The following is a 17681-nucleotide window of genomic DNA, read 5'->3' on the forward strand; positions in this document are numbered from 1 at the left end:
GTGTGCTTCACTTGATTCCTACATGGAATAACATAGGCAATAGTGACTCCTTACACACCTTGTAATTCTGGATACTTCAGTAAGATAAGCAGTCCATACCGCAGGGTGGTGCTGACCGTCTCTATACCCCCTGTAAACAGGTTATGAGTCGACATTAGGAGATTTTTTAAATTAAATTCAGAGTTAGGATTATTCTTTTCCTGGAAAGAAATCAGAGTTCAGTCCCAATGTTCAATAATGACTATTTAGCTACGATTTATATAGTATTATATTGATGGCTTATCCATTTCTCACTGTGGCTGTGGGCTTGTAATGGGATATTCTAGTGTTCTCCTTGTAACAAATTCCAGACCTAGCTCTGCAATAAGTTTCAGCTAATGGGTCTCCCACAGTATAGTCACAGGCACCAAGTAACACTCCCTAGCGCCAAGCTATTGCCTCTCCTGCTATAGCAAACTGCTTCATAACCTCCAGCTCCCCAAAATGTCCACTCTGCACTCTAGCCACTGATGCTCACTTGATGAGCATCAACCCACTGCACAGTGTCTTTTCAGGCCCTACGTAACACTCCCTTGCCTCCAGCCCTCTACCTCTCCTGCAATAAATAAATTGCTCCCTAGTCTGTAGCTGCCAATGTTCCCAGAGATGGTCACTCTGGCATTCAGTTAATGATGCTCCCTGAAGACATATACTTTGTCTACCAACCACCAATGCTCCCTGAAGACGTCCACTCTGGCCCCCAGCCATCAATGCTCCCTGAACCAGTCACCAATGCTCTCTGTAGATGTTCACTCTGACCCCCAGCCATCAATACTCCCTGAACCAGTCATCAGTGCTCTCTGTAGATGTTCACTCTGGCCACCAGCCACCAAAGCTTCCCATAGATGTCAACTTTGTTCACCATGTGGCACCCTGCTATACAGGTACCACAGGACCCAAAAGGGTGCATGGACGGACTTCTCCACAAGAGGCCCTAACTACACACAGACACCTCCACCCTTTCACCTCATACCACCAGAGGGAGCCCTGTTAGGGATATATATACAGGAGGGTGGTGTTAGGTAGTCAGAGTGTGCTGACACATCAGATCAGTGAAGAAGCAGCATGTGATCTGCTGTGCTGAGGGCCAGCCAGGGCCTAAAGCACGTGCTGAAGCCTTGGGGCCTAGAGCGGGGCCGGAGGCAAGGAGAAGAGTGAGAGGAGTTATGGGGCCAGAGGAGCATCTTAGGCTAACCCCAGAACACAAGCCGGACACCGGGTCTGCGCCTACAGTGTCCTCTACACCCAGTAGGAATAACCGGTATACCAGGAGGATTCTAAACCCCTTGTTAACCTGAAGCTACAATCATCTAAAGAACTAGGAATCACGAAGGCCCCAGCGTCCAGGGATAGTGGTATCCAGAGGAAAGTTCTTACCACCAAGAATATAGGTTAGGAGAGTGAAAGAGTACAGAAGCTAGGCCTAGTTTCAGGCTGGTCAGAAGCTTCAGAGTGAGAGGAAGAAATGGATCAGGAGGCCTTATACCCACTCCCTGGGGAGAGTCCAGAAGTGCACCCTTCCTATCAAGTACCCTGGACCGTACCTGCCATCTACACCAGTAAAGGTACTGAAGCGAATCCCCTGTGTGCGTGTCTGTTATTCTCCCCTGACCCGACCTGGCCACCTCTCACCTGCATTCCTTCCATCAACCCTGCCCCGGGGGGCCCGCTCCGCCTGTGGAGAGCCAAAGCATCCTAGCTGCCATCCCATCATCCCCGGAGGTCTGCAGCAGCGCTGGTACCCATTACCAGAAGCCACAGGTGGCGTCACTAGACAAAACTAATATCCATCACTTCAAATAACAAAACCCCTTTTAAGAGTGACCCCAGGGTACGGGCAAGGGAGCCGACTGCCGTGACATCCCACAGAAGGTCAAGGCCCGGGTACCGAGTCTCCCCCATATCCCACTGGGCGAGTCATCTCGACACTGATGCTCTCTGTACAAGTTCACTCTGGCTGCAAGCCTCCAATGCTCACTCAATAAGAGAGTCAAATTTTCCTTCCCTTTCACTGATGCACCTCCTAGAGTTAGTCCAAATCCAGCCAATTCTAACCACAGGGTAACGTAACACAAATGTGGATACTCCATACACTACACCCCTTCATGCCAAACCACTTTTCCTCTGTAAGCTGGGAGAGATAAACTAAATAGTCTCACTGTTCTCTATGGTGGAGGTGCATTACATCTCTCCAGTCCAGGAACCTAGGATCAAAAGTGCACAATAACCTAATGCTACGGGGCCGCAGAGAAAATATCTTTTGAAAAGCTGACTGGAGATGGTGCGTTTCTGATGACTTGACGTCTAATTCAATGGGATGGAGAGATGACGCGCCCCTGGGCCTGTGTCGCGCTGCGGTGCGCACGCGGGAGCTTACCCGGAGCCGGATCCGTGGAGGGTTGTAATCTCGTGGCGGTGACCCGGTCCGTGCCCAGGGAGTCAAACTAGACGGCAGTCTATTAGTAGTAAATAGTTGATGACTACGCCACCCGTTGAGTGCAGCCAGGATGCTGCTGCTGCAGGGCAGACCGCTGAGGCCGGTGGTAGGATTGTGCAGCGTGATAGTATAACCCCCAACGGGAGGGGTATGGCCTCAGGGCAGCCGACGTGGATGATGGGGGTAGCAGGAACCACTCAGAGACGGTACGGTGTAGTTCAGGGTCTTTACTGGTAACGACAGACCCTCCCGGAGTACTTGCTAGCAAACGGGGCCTGGTCAGTCTTTGAGCAGATGGGATCTCCCCTGGCCAGGCGTAGTTGTAGGCCTCCCAAACTGACTGTACTCTTCTGGCTACCTTGCTAGAAGCTGATGTAAGTAGCCCACGTCCCTGAGTGTACCGTGTGGTGCTCACCCGTATGGCCGGTGACTCGGGGCCTTCTAATGGCTTCTGCTCCACGATGGCGGTGCTGGTCCCACGCGTGTGACCGTGCCTTCAGGCTTCTGGGCCAGAGGACCTGAAATCCCCTGCCCGACGGATTCTGCTGCTGGGTAGGATTTAGTCCCCACAGCCTCGGACTCCGGGTCCGGTAAAGAATCTTCTTAGTCAGGGCGAGCTCTGTAGCTGCCAGCCCCTGACTCCTTGTAACTCTGCTGTTTCCTATGCTGCTTCTCTTCTCCACTCTCCTTGTCTGACTCACCCTGCCTCAGCCCCGGGTTTATACAGGGGAAGTTCTTCCCCTCCCAAGACTGGGCAGGAGGTGTGGCATGCACAGGATCCCTGACCAAAGGACCTCCCACCTGCTCTCAGACATAATATCTCTATCACTGTGGCAACCAGACCCCTGGGGTGTCACATTCCCCCCTAGTGAAATTTAGTACTCCGGGACTAAACACATTTAGAAAAACATAACAAAGTATAACAATAACAATACTATAAGAAAAACACATAAGATGGTTACGGCGTGTCCGCAACCGGATGCAGTCTTTGAAGAAAAGCAAAGGTGTCCATTTCACCAACACAGGGAGACGTAACCAGGTAGGGGTCTGTCCTACCCCGAGTCCTTAACAGTCTCTAGTCCATCCTGGGTTACGCTCCAACTATATACAAGGATTCCCGGTAAATCCACCAAGGTTTCCTAAAAATAACTAGAAACACAAAATTATACACAAGCAACAAGACACAGAAAAACATAGATAAAACAATTTATACACTTTAAATTCTCCAGCGTGCGGGTAACTGGCCTCTAGTGGCCCGAGTGGACCTACGGAGCTGACTGTCTGGCCCTGAACTACAGGGTGTAGGAGCTGTCAAGGGTAAACTGGGCAGCTGTCTACCGGCTCCTTGTCTCACTAGGGGTACGGCAGGCTCACTATAAGCAGAGGGTTGATTCTCCTGTTCTGCTTGTGTGGAGTCTTCTGCCTCCTGGACCGGCTGTTCTTCCAGCTCTACCCGTTGCTCCGTAGGTTCTTGGGATGATGGTTGAAGGAAGGTGAGTACGGGTACCACAACTGCACCATTGACTTGAGTCCAAGACTGAGGAAAGTCCCCGAGCACGGTACTAACCATATCTTCCCTTTCTTCCACGGGTCGATGGTCTTCTTGTTCCTCTTCAGGGTTCCTCAGTTGTTCGGGACACTTCTTCAAGTGGTCCCGGGATACAATGGCTGTGGTTTCCCCTCCGTCTTTACTGATGGTACAGACCTTCGGGTTCTCGTGGCTTGAGGGCAGTACGGTGTACGGGTCCTTCTCCCACTGGTCGTCCAACTTGTGGAGCCGTCTCTTCCTCTTCAAGACCTGCTCTCCGGGTACCAGGGGAACAGCGGGAGCATACTGGTTGTAAGTTTTCTCTTGTCTTTCCCTAGCTTGACAGAGACTTCGCTCCACGCTCTCCTGTACTCTCCGGTACTGCTGCTGCCTCTCTGTGTCCCAGTCTGTTTCTGGTGAAGTGTCCTCGGGTGTCAGGACTCCCATTTCCAGGTCAACAGGTAACTTACCAGGTCTTGCCCTCATTAGGTAAGCCGGGGTACAGTTGGTGGAACCTACCGGGATGTGGTTGTATAGGTCCACCAGATCGGGCAACTTTTCAGGCCACAGACTGCGTTCTTCCAGGGGCAACGTTTTTAGAAGATCCATTACCACCTGGTTCATTTTTTCACAAAGTCCATTAGTCTGCGGATGGTAGGGTGTCGTCCTTATCTTCCGGCAGCCATACAGATTGCAGAATTCCTGAAAGACCTCCGCTTCAAAGGCAGGTCCCTGGTCCGTCAGCACTTGGTCCGGGTACCCGTGTGGACGGCAGAAGTGCTGCTGGAAGGCTCTAGCTGCTGTTTGAGCCGTTAAGTCCTTGACGGGGACGACAACCAAGAACCGGGAGTAATGATCCACGATGGTTAACGCGTAGACGTAGCCACTTCTGCTTGGGGTCAGTTTTACATGATCCAAGGCTACCAGTTCCAACGGTTGCCGGGTGACGATGGACTGCAGGGGAGTCTTCTGGCTGGCTCGGTCCTTCCTTCTCAGGTTGCACGGGCCACAATCTCTGCACCACTTCTCGATGGTTCCCCTCATGCCTACCCAGTGGAACCGCTCGCGCAGCAGGAACTCCAGCTTTTTCCACCCAAAGTGTCCAGCTCCGTCGTGGTATGCCTCCATCACCATGGCTGCGTCTCTTCGTGGCACCACTACTTGCCAGAGTAATTCATGCGTCCGGGAGTTAACCATTCTGCGGCACAACTTCCCTTTGTAAAGGAACAGTCGACTCTTCTCTGCCCATAGTTGTTTGGCTTCCTCCGGAGCGTCTGGTTCAAGGCGAGCCTCCGGCCGAGTCAGCATCTCCTTCACCAGTCGGACGGCAGGGTCGCTGTCTTGCGTTTCCGCCCAGTTGTAGTGGGGTAAGGGGTTCAACGTAGCAGCCTGCTTACTCCTTACCCGGTGGGAATACTGAATAGTCCCATGACGGTGGAACGCAGGGAGTTCAACTTCTTCCAGTCCCTCCGGATCTTCTCCTTCGTCCGGCAGGTTGGGCATCCTGGACAGGGCGTCCGCGTTGGTATTGGAGCGTCCTGCCCGGTATTTAATTGTGAACTCGTAGTTGGACAGACGGGCCATCCACCTCTGCTCCAGGGCACCGAGTCTTGCCGTGTCCAGGTGTGTCAGCGGGTTGTTATCCGTGTACACGGTGAACCGGGAAGAAGCGAGGTAATGCTTAAAGCGCTCAGTGATTGCCCATACTACGGCCAGGAACTCTAACTTAAATGAGCTGTAATTCTCGGGGTTCCTTTCGGTGGGTCGCAGTTTTCGGCTGGCGTAGGCGATTACTCGTTCCTTCCCCTGCTGGATCTGGGACAGTACGGCTCCTAGCCCGATGTTACTGGCGTCGGTGTAGAGGATAAAGGGCTGGCTATAATCCGGGTACGCCAAGATTTCGTCCCCCGTGAGGGCCATCTTCAGCTGGCGGAAGGACTCTTCTTCCAGCTCCTCCCATTTGAAGGGCGGCTTCTGGTTCTTGGCCTTCCGGGACTGGCCTATCAGGAGGTCCTGCATAGGTGCTGCCTTTTTGGTGAAACCGGGAATAAACCTTCGGTAGTAGCCTACCAACCCGAGGAACTGCCGCACTTCTTTTACGCTGGAGGGGCTTGGCCATCCCTTAATTGCGGTGATCTTATCGGGGTCGGGAGCCACTCCGTCAGCGCTCACCACGTGTCCCAGGTACTGCACCTTTGGTTTCAGGAGGTGACACTTGGAGGGTTTCACCTTTAGGCCGTAACTCGCCAGAGCCTCGAACACTTCCGCCAGGTGTTTCAGGTGGTCCTCATACGTCTTGGAATATACGATGACATCGTCCAGGTACAACAGGACCGTCTCGAAGTTTCTGTGGCCCAGACAACACTCCATTAGGCGTTGGAAGGTTCCTGGTGCGTTGCAGAGTCCGAACGGCATGCAGGTGAACTCGCTAAGTCCCATCGGGGTGGTGAATGCGGTCTTCTCCCGGTCCGCCTCTGCTACAGGAACCTGCCAGTACCCGCTAGTGAGATCCAAGGTAGAGAAGAAGTTAGCAGATCTTAAAGCAGCCAATGACTCCTCTATCCTTGGTAAGGGGTACGCATCCTTGTGTGTGATACGGTTGATTTTCCGGTAATCTACACACATCCTCATGGTGTTGTCTTTCTTTTTGACTAAAACTAATGGGGCTGCCCAGGGGCTACAACTATCCCGGATTACCCCAGCCTCCTTCATATCTCTAAGCATCCCCTTGGCGTGTTGGTAATGTGCAGGGGGTACGGGTCGATACCTCTCTTTTATGGGAGGATGATCTCCCGTGGGGATGCGATGTTCTACCCCCTTGACTCGCCCGAAGTCTAACGGGTGTTTACTAAACACTCTCTCATACTCTTGAACCACCCGATAGACTCCTTGTTTCTGATGTGAGGGAGTGGAGTCAGTACCCAAATGTAGTTGCTGACACCAGTCCTCCATGTCTTTCTTAGAGCCGTTACCTTCCTTCGGGTGAGATGGAGGCAAGGGTTCCACAGATTGTATAGAACTTTGATTAGTGGTATATAATTTGGCTAGCGTGGCATACCGGGGCAGGTACACTTCCCTCTCCCCGATATTTATTATGCGAATGGGCACCCTCCCATGGCGTACATTGACCACCCCCCGTGCTGTCAAAATGGTGGGCCTACTGTCTGAGTAAACTGGTTCTACCATTGCCTGGTAATCTCTACCTCTCAGACCAATAGCTGCCCGGCACCAAATCATCATTTCACTTTTTGGGGGCATGGCAATAGGAAAAGGGTCACACATTCTTACGCTACCAATCTCACCGCCGGAGAGTTCCACTTGTTGCCGTTGCATCAGTGCCCGCATCTCTTTCTGGAGCACCCGCTGCTCGCCGGAGCTGGCATTCTTGGCAACCTGCTGTAAAAGGAAAATCACCTCTGCAAGACAATTTTCAATTACATTAGTTCCTAGAGTTATTTTTGCGTGACTCTCATGTTTATCGATATCTACAATGATCAGTCCCTGTGCGGCCAGTTCGACTCTACCAATTTTGATGGTCACCTCTTTAAATCCGATCTGTGGCACGGGCTGACCATTGCTGGCGATGATACTCAAGTCGTCGTCGGGGTAGCGGGTAATATCCGAGTCATTCCAGTACTGCTTGAAGAGCACGTACGGGATGGTGGTGACCTGTGACCCGGTGTCCAGTAGGGCACTCATGGGAATGCCATCCAGTACCACAGGCAAGACTGGACGTCCTCCCACATATCTGTCGCGCCAGTTCGATGGGCCTGGTGATCTTTTTCCTGGGGGTTGGCCCTCTACCCCAGGTTGTGCCCGTTTAAAGAACAGTACCTTGCCATATGTCCGGGTTGATTGCAGCGGCGGCAGATGGGTCGTCCGTCCTCACTGTATCGGTCACTGGGTCTTCCTCTGGCCGGTGGGGTCCTCCTTGGTCGACGCCACGGGATGTCCTCCGGTCCGGATGCCAGCTGGATCTTCCCTGGGGTGGAAACCTGTAAAGACTGCACAGTTCGGGTTAGCGCAGCAACGCTCTTAGCTAGCTCTTGGACCTGATGGTGTAGGTCTGGAGCCGGGTCATTGTCCAAAGCCTGCGCATCAGCTCCCACAGGCCCTGCTGACAAGGGCGCCGCCTCCTGGTAGTAAGTGGTAGTGGGGCGTCTGTGGGTCACAACGCCACCTGGTGCCGGTTCTCGGAGCACCCGGATGGCTCTGTCCTTGAACTGTGCAAAGTCCAGATGGGGATCCTGTAAGGCCATTGCCCGCAACTGGGTTCGGTGGGCATTGCAATATAAACCCTCTATAAATTGTTCAGTCAACAGCCTGTCCTCGTTTCCCACCCCATCAGGGTCGGTCTGCTTTATGGCCCTCAGGGCCTCTTGTAGGTTTAGTGCATAGTCCCTTATACTCTCATGCGCTCGCTGCTTGCACCCGTAGAATCTAAGCTTAATCTCGGCTGAGGTGCGGGTATCAAAGGTGTCCTTCAGCCGGGTTAGTATCCCTGCGACAGTCTTCCTCCCAGGTGGCCAGGATTTTACTTCCCTTTTGGCTGCCCCGGTTAGTTGGGCCACCAGGATGCTCACTTTTTGCTCTTCTGTGAGGGGGTACACCTGGAAGAGGCTATCCAGCTTTTCTCTAAAGTCATGCAGGGTATGTGACTCCCCTGAGTACTGGGGTAGCCAAGCTGCTCCCGGGATATAGGGCATGGTGAAGGGCATAACTGCAGCAGCGGTAGCGCTGGCGGGGGTTGAGGCAGTGAAGCTCTCCTCCGTATCCGACATCTTCCTCCCCCCTAGTGGACCGTGGCCTACCTTGCGATGATCCTCTTCCGTAGGCCGCGGCTCCGCAGTGGATCGTCAGGGTTGAGGACCTTCCGTCGCGCTCCTGTGACGTCGGCGTCTGCTGGGCTCCTTCCAGGACCTTACGCAACGTCCGGACGTGAGGCGGGGCTTCAGTTCTCGCGCGCTTTCGGAGTCCACGCCCCTCTTCTTCCCGCGCGGCGTCCTCAAGATGGCGTCCAATGGCGGGAAAACTTTGCGGATGGCGGGAAGAAGGTAGAAGATGGCGCCGGATGGCGGGAAACCTTCACCACTGGTAAGTTTGAACAGTCTTTGGTTTTCAGGCACGCAGTACCCGGTGGTTGCGGGCACGAAATCCTGCCGACTACGCCAAAGTTGACGCGCCCCTGGGCCTGTGTCGCGCTGCGGTGCGCACGCGGGAGCTTACCCGGAGCCGGATCCGTGGAGGGTTGTAATCTCGTGGCGGTGACCCGGTCCGTGCCCAGGGAGTCAAACTAGACGGCAGTCTATTAGTAGTAAATAGTTGATGACTACGCCACCCGTTGAGTGCAGCCAGGAAGCTGCTGCTGCAGGGCAGACCGCTGAGGCCGGTGGTAGGATTGTGCAGCGTGATAGTATAACCCCCAACGGGAGGGGTATGGCCTCAGGGCAGCCGACGTGGATGATGGGGGTAGCAGGAACCACTCAGAGACGGTACGGTGTAGTTCAGGGTCTTTACTGGTAACGACAGACCCTCCCGGAGTACTTGCTAGCAAACGGGGCCTGGTCAGTCTTTGAGCAGATGGGATCTCCCCTGGCCAGGCGTAGTTGTAGGCCTCCCAAACTGACTGTACTCTTCTGGCTACCTTGCTAGAAGCTGATGTAAGTAGCCCACGTCCCTGAGTGTACCGTGTGGTGCTCACCCGTATGGCCGGTGACTCGGGGCCTTCTAATGGCTTCTGCTCCACGATGGCGGTGCTGGTCCCACGCGTGTGACCGTGCCTTCAGGCTTCTGGGCCAGAGGACCTGAAATCCCCTGCCCGACGGATTCTGCTGCTGGGTAGGATTTAGTCCCCACAGCCTCGGACTCCGGGTCCGGTAAAGAATCTTCTTAGTCAGGGCGAGCTCTGTAGCTGCCAGCCCCTGACTCCTTGTAACTCTGCTGTTTCCTATGCTGCTTCTCTTCTCCACTCTCCTTGTCTGACTCACCCTGCCTCAGCCCCGGGTTTATACAGGGGAAGTTCTTCCCCTCCCAAGACTGGGCAGGAGGTGTGGCATGCACAGGATCCCTGACCAAAGGACCTCCCACCTGCTCTCAGACATAATATCTCTATCACTGTGGCAACCAGACCCCTGGGGTGTCACAGAGACATCTAATTTAATGGGAGGAAATGGGGAAGAAGCCTCTGGGACCTGCCTCGGATTAGTCAGAAGAATCATCCCAAAGCAGCATTTCAAAATACATTTTCTTTTAAATGCCGCAGAGTTTCAGAGTAACACATGCACAACTGCTATAGAGTAGCCGGTGTTTAATTCATGCTGTCTGTGGTTCGGGCAGCATTTATTTTAAGTCCCATTCAAGATGTAAAAACTAAAATGTGTTAAAAGTACTATAAGATGTTTCATTAATCAAAACTGGAGAGTTGTATCTTAAAAGGAGCTTACAAGCACCTCCAATGTCTACAGGCTGTACCCAGTATTGCAGCTTAGCCCTGTTGACTTAAATATGGATGAGTTGCAATATGAGATGCAGCTCAAAGACAATGGCACTGATTCTCTCCATAAAAAATCCTCATAATTACCTATCTGAACCTGTTCATATCAATACGTAGACTTTATGGTTTCCATTTTTATTATATGTATAAATACCTCTTCAATTTTGATGAGGAAGCTGTCAATGTAATGCCTTGGTGAGGAGGGATCCAGGGTCTCCATGCTGGCTTTGACCCTCTCATGTATAAAATCTTCCAGTTCTTGTGAGAGGGGGATCATTCTATGATGAGGTCCAGGAACATACTTCATGATTGTGGGAAGAATGCTCTGCCGCTGTAATGCCAAGAAGAACATGAACATGGTGATTGGTCAGATAAGGAGCACAATAACAGTCATTTTGTCAAAAGTTGGCAGACCATGTAAGTTCTATGGGGCCCTTTGGGAAGATGGGCTCAGCCCTGGTTGGTCCCACAGGTTAAAACCTGAGCTGGACTCCCCTTCCCAGAGGATCGCATCGTTTGGGTAACTACACCTTAGACATGATATCACCATTTTCCTCTACCTTAATTATAGGTCTTATCACCAGCAGATTGTAATCATTCTATACCTGTCCCCAGGTGGAGCTTAACAGATGGAAAGATTCTTCTACAATTTTGAGGAACTTAATAAATCTCTCATCCTTTTACTCAAAACGATCTCCAAATATGACAGAACAGAGAACATTAGAAAAAGCATCCATGAGATTCCTTTCTGGATCCAAGGTTTGACCTGGAATTGAATTTAACTAATTATTTATCTACATGTCTATCTATCTGTCTAGCTATTTAGTAAAAACATGGCAGCATTCCAATAAAGAAATATGATTTATTCTCCTACTGTACGTCAAAAAGTGCAACATTTCAGTTCCACATAGAACCTTTATCAAGCAGTGTTCTGGAGTGAAAAACTAAAGAAGCACACCTCCCTTCAAAGTAGTTATCTTTTTAATATATTGCAGTCATGATATTATATAGCAATTAGTGTTGAGAAAGCACTAAAATGCTCGGGTGCGCGAAGCTCAGGCCGAGCTCGCCGTGATACTCGGGTGCTCGACCCGAGCAACGAGCCCAATGTTAGTCTATGGGAGACCCGAGCATTTTTGCGGCGGCACCCCCGGCAGTCTGTAGAAAGCCTAAAAAGTGCCCAAAACGATAGTGACAGTGCTCAAAAGACATGGGGACAGCATGGACATCGCCCCAGGAAGCAATTCTGCCCCCCAGGTCACTGCTGTCAACAACGTGGTCAGAGGTATTAAGCCAGTTTTACTGGCTCACAAGAAAACGTTCAAAAACGAAACTGAAAGTGTTTTCCTGTGAAATATGTTAAGGAACTTCCTTTCCCGGGTAAAGACTTGTGTGTAAGTGTAGCACCCTGAGGATTCGGCTGCTACAGGGGTATTGCACCTCAACCCAGAGGTGTGATATTCCACTCCCGGGTAAGGATGGAGTGTGGAACTGAGCTCGGTAGGCTGCATGCACTACATACATCCCATTTCCGAGGAACAGGCCGACGGTACTCCCACTTAGAAATGTGCAGGTACGACCGAGTCTGTTCCTGGCTGGAGTGGGAGGGGGGGGTGGTACATCCCAAGTAGTGTAGGGGCAGATAGGGGGAGCAGCCTGGGTAAAGATAGGAGCTCATTGGGTGCTGGTCACCTGAGCTCACACATAGAGGGTGTATATAAGGTGGGCACCATCAAAGAACAGGGTCAGTCTTTGCAGGCAGGTCAGTCTGTCAGCCTTTGCAGAGAGAAGTCAGAGGAGGAAGAGGAGCAGAGAAGCCCCAGAGAGAGAGAGAGGAGAAAGCAAGAAAGACCCAGAGGGGGAAACAGAAAAGGAACTCTGAGAACCCAAAGTCCAGCAGCGGGTGAAGAGTTGGCATCAGGGTACCGGAACCCAAGCTGGTGGGGGCAAAAACACACCCCAGCCAGAGACCGGAGGCCGTGGGCAGCGTCTGCCACGGCCACCCACCACATCCACCACGAAGGCATACCACGTGGAGGGTCAGGGAACCCAAGGCCAAGGGTCTCCCAACAGAAGGCCCGAGGGAGCTGGACCTGGGTGGATCACTAGTGGGGACGGCCAGAGAAAGGACAGAAGGAGAGCTCAGGGTCACGCTCCGGACTTGCTTGGGGGTTGGCTGGATCCAGGACCTGGTGGATGCAGCACGGCTCGGGAGGTCACTTGAAGCTGGAGTGACCGGAACATCAGCAGTGAGTAAATACTCTAAACTGCACAACCCGACTCTGTCTTCCTTTAACACCTATGCTGCACCACCACAACCCCCATCCTCTGCACCTGACCCCCTGAGGCTATACCCCACCCGTTGGGGGTTATACCATCAATAGCTGCACCAACACCATCAGCCTCAGCGGACCCTGCTGCAGCGGCGGCCATAGTGACCGCAATACAACGGGTGGCGTAGTCGACATTAAGAACTTATTAACATCTGTAGGACTGCCACATACAACTGAGTTTGACACCCTGGGAACGGACTGGGTCACAGCCACTCGGAAGACTACAACCCCCATCTGATCCGGCTCCGGATATTCCCCCTAAAGAATATGGCCCAGGGGGCGCGTCAACTTTGGCGTAGTCGGCAGGATTACGTGCCCGCAACAACCGGGTACTGCGTGCCTGAAGAAAAGAACGAGTTTACCTCAAAAAGAAGTCTCCTGCCGGTTCCGGAGGGTCCCCGCCATCGGACCCCATCACCAGTCGATTCCAGCCGGTTGCCCGCCATTAACAGCGTTTTCCCGCCATCTGCAGAGTTTCCCGCCACTGGGAAGCGATTCCCGCCATTTCCAAAGGTTTCCCGCCTTGGAAGAGCGGACGCCATTATGGGCGTGCCAGAGGGTGGCGAGAGGCCACCTCCCATCGTGGGCCAGGACCGAAAATGGCGCCAAAAGTGGAAACCGCCCCCACCAACAGAGACTGTGATGCTAGAGGTGTCTGTCAGCGTGAAAGAACAGCCCCTGGAGCTGACAATCACCAAGTGGCCCCGGGACCGCCCTCGAAGGGGGAGGAGACGAAAGGAGAGAGAAAAGATGGGTGCCGCCTGGAGCAGTCTAGAGCGAGCGCACCCGGAGGCAAGAAGCCTGGAGAAGAGTATCGGAGGAGCTTACCCGGAGATGGCGAGAAAGCAGAGCAGCACCGGCCCGTTGGCCAGGAGCCTGCTAGAAACCGAGGAGGGAGAGCAGAGCAGCACCGGCCCGCTGGCCAGGAGCCTGCTGGAGACGACTGTAGGAGAGCAGAGCAGCACCGACCCGTTGGTCAGGAGCCTGCTGGAAACAACGACCCCACTAGGACTAGTGGAGGTCCTAGCACAGCTCCCCCGAGACCGGGAGTGTGCACAGACCGCTCTGGAGGGCCTCACAAGGAGGATGGCCCGGGTGCAGCGAGAGACGTTGGCGGAGTGGAGCCGTGAGATGGCCCAGCAGACCGAGACCTGTGAGCGGAGCACGCCACCCGAGACGAGGAGACAGACAGCCTCTGAGGATGGCGCGTTAGGATTGAAGGCCGGAGACGGCGCCGAGAAGGGAGCCGAACGAGTGGAGGCAGGTAAAGGGGACGTCTATACCCCAGACCGGGAAACCGCGTACCTGCCCCAGCTCCCCGTCGCAGAGCCCGAAGTCTATCCTGCCGTGCCCGTCGCTGCAACGTCACCGCCGCAGACTAGGCCTCGAACGGGAGCCGCGACCCTTGTGACGTCACACGCCTCGACCCCGAGCGTGACCAAGCAGGAAGTACCACCAGCCTGGTCGCAAGGCCTAGTACCCCCGGGCGCCGCAATACCAACAGCGCCCCCTACCTCCGCGGAGCCCCCGGCCTGGTCGCAGGGCCAAGTAGCCCAGGGCGCCGCCGTCCTTACGGTGCCCTTTACCTTCCAGATACCCCAGGCCTGGCCGCAAGGCCCGGGCAACCCGGGCGCTAACACCACCGCGCCCATAAGACCAAGAGTGCCGCATCTGGGAGAGGACCTGTACGCCCAGCATACGTGCCCGGATGGGCAGCCATTTATATGGCCACCGGAGTTCCACCATCCCCGACTCCGGAGAGAGAGACCCCTGGATGAACCCCTGATCCCGGCTCCAAAGCCCGTCAAGAGGATCTCGCCCCCGCTAGCGGAAGCACAGTTTGAGTGGGACCCCACCGGAGAAGATCTTATGGGGTTCACTCAAGAGACTCGGGCAGCTGCAGCGGAGCGTGCTGAGTGCTGCCGCCAACAGCTCGAGGACTTCGAGAGGGAGCGGAGAGAGAGGCGGGTCCGGGAACAGCTAGCTCAAGTAAAGAGCGCGGAGCAGAAGAGCCGGGCCAGGAGAGACCCCCGTGCAGCGCATAGTCCCCGCACCACCGGGACTGTGATAAAGTTTAACCTGCAGCATGGGTGGGGATTCATCCGAGACCACCACACCCTAGGCGACGTCTTTGTGACCAGAAGAGACGTTGAGTCCCACCTGCCGGAGGGACACAGAGGTCGTGACCTTTACATCGGGGACGAGGTCACCTTCACCCGGCACAAGTGTGCCAAAGGTCCCTACGCCCTCCATGTGCATCGCCTGACGGAGGAAGAGCTGCGGTGTGAGGAGGAAGAACAAGAGGACCCGGACGGGTCTGAAACTAGAGCCAAAGGTAACCAAAAAGCAAGAGCAGGAGGACGCCGTCGCTAAGGACAGCGAAGCAGAAGCTGTATATAGTTGCCCGTCGGAGCACAGTAAACTGAAACAGTAAACTGAAACCGTGAAACTGAAACTGAAACTGTTGTTGCTAATATAGTCCCCGTTGGGACCAGCATGTGTGAACTGTTTTACCCGTTTATCCCTTAAAATCCCACTGACCGAGGACTTAGAGCGGTCATTCCTCCCTTATACCTGGCCGAGGACTGAGAGCGGCCATAGTCCCTGTATATAGTTGCGCGTCCTAAAGCGCCCCCTACCGGTTTTATAGGAAAACCAGTTTTCCAGAAAGACTGTCGCACTTTACCCGGTCACACGTTGCACAGTGACCGGAGGAGGAGCCAGAGGCGACGAGAATGTTTTATATATATATAATGTTTTATATGTTTTATATGTTTATGCAAAAATTTGTATGTTTTTGGTGTTATGTCTTACAGCCCGAGGACGTGCTGTGATTTACCAGGGGGGAATGTAGCACCCTGAGGATTCGGCTGCTACAGGGGTATTGCACCTCAACCCAGAGGTGTGATATTCCACTCCCGGGTAAGGATGGAGTGTGGAACTGAGCTCGGTAGGCTGCATGCACTACATACATCCCATTTCCGAGGAACAGGCCGACGGTACTCCCACTTAGAAATGTGCAGGTACGACCGAGTCTGTTCCTGGCTGGAGTGGGAGGGGGGGTGGTACATCCCAAGTAGTGTAGGGGCAGATAGGGGGAGCAGCCTGGGTAAAGATAGGAGCTCATTGGGTGCTGGTCACCTGAGCTCACACATAGAGGGTGTATATAAGGTGGGCACCATCAAAGAACAGGGTCAGTCTTTGCAGGCAGGTCAGTCTGTCAGCCTTTGCAGAGAGAAGTCAGAGGAGGAAGAGGAGCAGAGAAGCCCCAGAGAGAGAGAGAGGAGAAAGCAAGAAAGACCCAGAGGGGGAAACAGAAAAGGAACTCTGAGAACCCAAAGTCCAGCAGCGGGTGAAGAGTTGGCATCAGGGTACCGGAACCCAAGCTGGTGGGGGCAAAAACACACCCCAGCCAGAGACCGGAGGCCGTGGGCAGCGTCTGCCACGGCCACCCACCACATCCACCACGAAGGCATACCACGTGGAGGGTCAGGGAACCCAAGGCCAAGGGTCTCCCAACAGAAGGCCCAAGGGAGCTGGACCTGGGTGGATCACTAGTGGGGACGGCCAGAGAAAGGACAGAAGGAGAGCTCAGGGTCACGCTCCGGACTTGCTTGGGGGTTGGCTGGATCCAGGACCTGGTGGATGCAGCACGGCTCGGGAGGTCACTTGAAGCTGGAGTGACCGGAACATCAGCAGTGAGTAAATACCCTAAACTGCACAACCCGACTCTGTCTTCCTTTAACACCTATGCTGCACCACCACAACCCCCATCCTCTGCACCTGACCCCCTGAGGCTATACCCCACCCGTTGGGGGTTATACCATCAATAGCTGCACCAACACCATCAGCCTCAGCGGACCCTGCTGCAGCGGCGGCCATAGTGACCGCAATACAACGGGTGGCGTAGTCGACATTAAGAACTTATTAACATCTGTAGGACTGCCACATACAACTGAGTTTGACACCCTGGGCACGGACCGGGTCACAGCCACTCGGAAGACTACAACCCCCATCTGATCCGGCTCCGGATATTCCCCCTAAAGAATATGGCCCAGGGGGCGCGTCATAAGGTAAAATAAATAACCAAAAACAAAAATACTCCTCCACACCTTGGACTATGTTCACAAGTAGCATTTTTTATGCGTTTTTGCACTTTTGTATTGCTTTCATCTGTGACAAATGCATTCACCGGGAAATGTCATTTTAACATTTTACAATCTTATCTGGCCATGTGCTGTGTGACACATGCATACAGTGCTGAAAAGCCATGGGAACAGCATGGGGAAGACCCCTGGAAGCATCTCTGACACCCAGGTCACTGCCTAAAAGTGTGCCCATCAGAAGTGATCCTTGCCGCATCAGAAGATGCAGACTTACAACTATCCCCGTGCAAGTCCTTGTCCCAGGGCAGTGTTCAATTGTACCTCCCCCATTCCTTGCAATGCAAGCGCAAGTATGCATCCTGCCAGCCACCCAGTCCCAGGCTGCAATGCCATACTGCTAGCTTGCACTTGAAATGGGGCCTTTTAGTTTGGAGGAGGCCGAAGCTGGCCACTACCTCATGGCTGCTTTGGTAGCGAGGTATCCATACTCAGTCCCCAGCCAACCGGCGGCCGGGTGTCCACGCTCGGTCCCCACATGCCAGGGGGCGGCCGGGTGTCCATACTCGTTCCCCTGCTGCCCCACGGCCGGGTGTCAACGCTCGGTCCCCAGCCGCCAGGGGGCGGCCGGGTGTCCACACTCGGTCCCCAGCCTCCCCGCATCTGGGTGTCCACACACGGTCCCCAGCCACCTGTGGGCGGCCAGGTGTCCATAAACGGTCCCCAGCTGCCCCATTTCTCCGCGGAA

The 17681-nt window shown here is 53.9% G+C and overlaps 1 pseudogene; it reads right to left on the reverse strand.

Annotated features, from left to right (window-relative positions):
• The window catches only part of LOC141154966 (cytochrome P450 2G1-like), a 311891-nt pseudogene that overhangs the window by 61030 nt on the left and 233180 nt on the right, over positions 1-17681 (reverse strand).

Source organism: Phyllobates terribilis, unplaced genomic scaffold (assembly GCF_046119375.1).
Source record: "Phyllobates terribilis strain yellow unplaced genomic scaffold, ASM4611937v1 Scaffold_7__3_contigs__length_470593459, whole genome shotgun sequence".
NCBI classification, from domain to species: Eukaryota; Metazoa; Chordata; class Amphibia; order Anura; family Dendrobatidae; genus Phyllobates; species Phyllobates terribilis.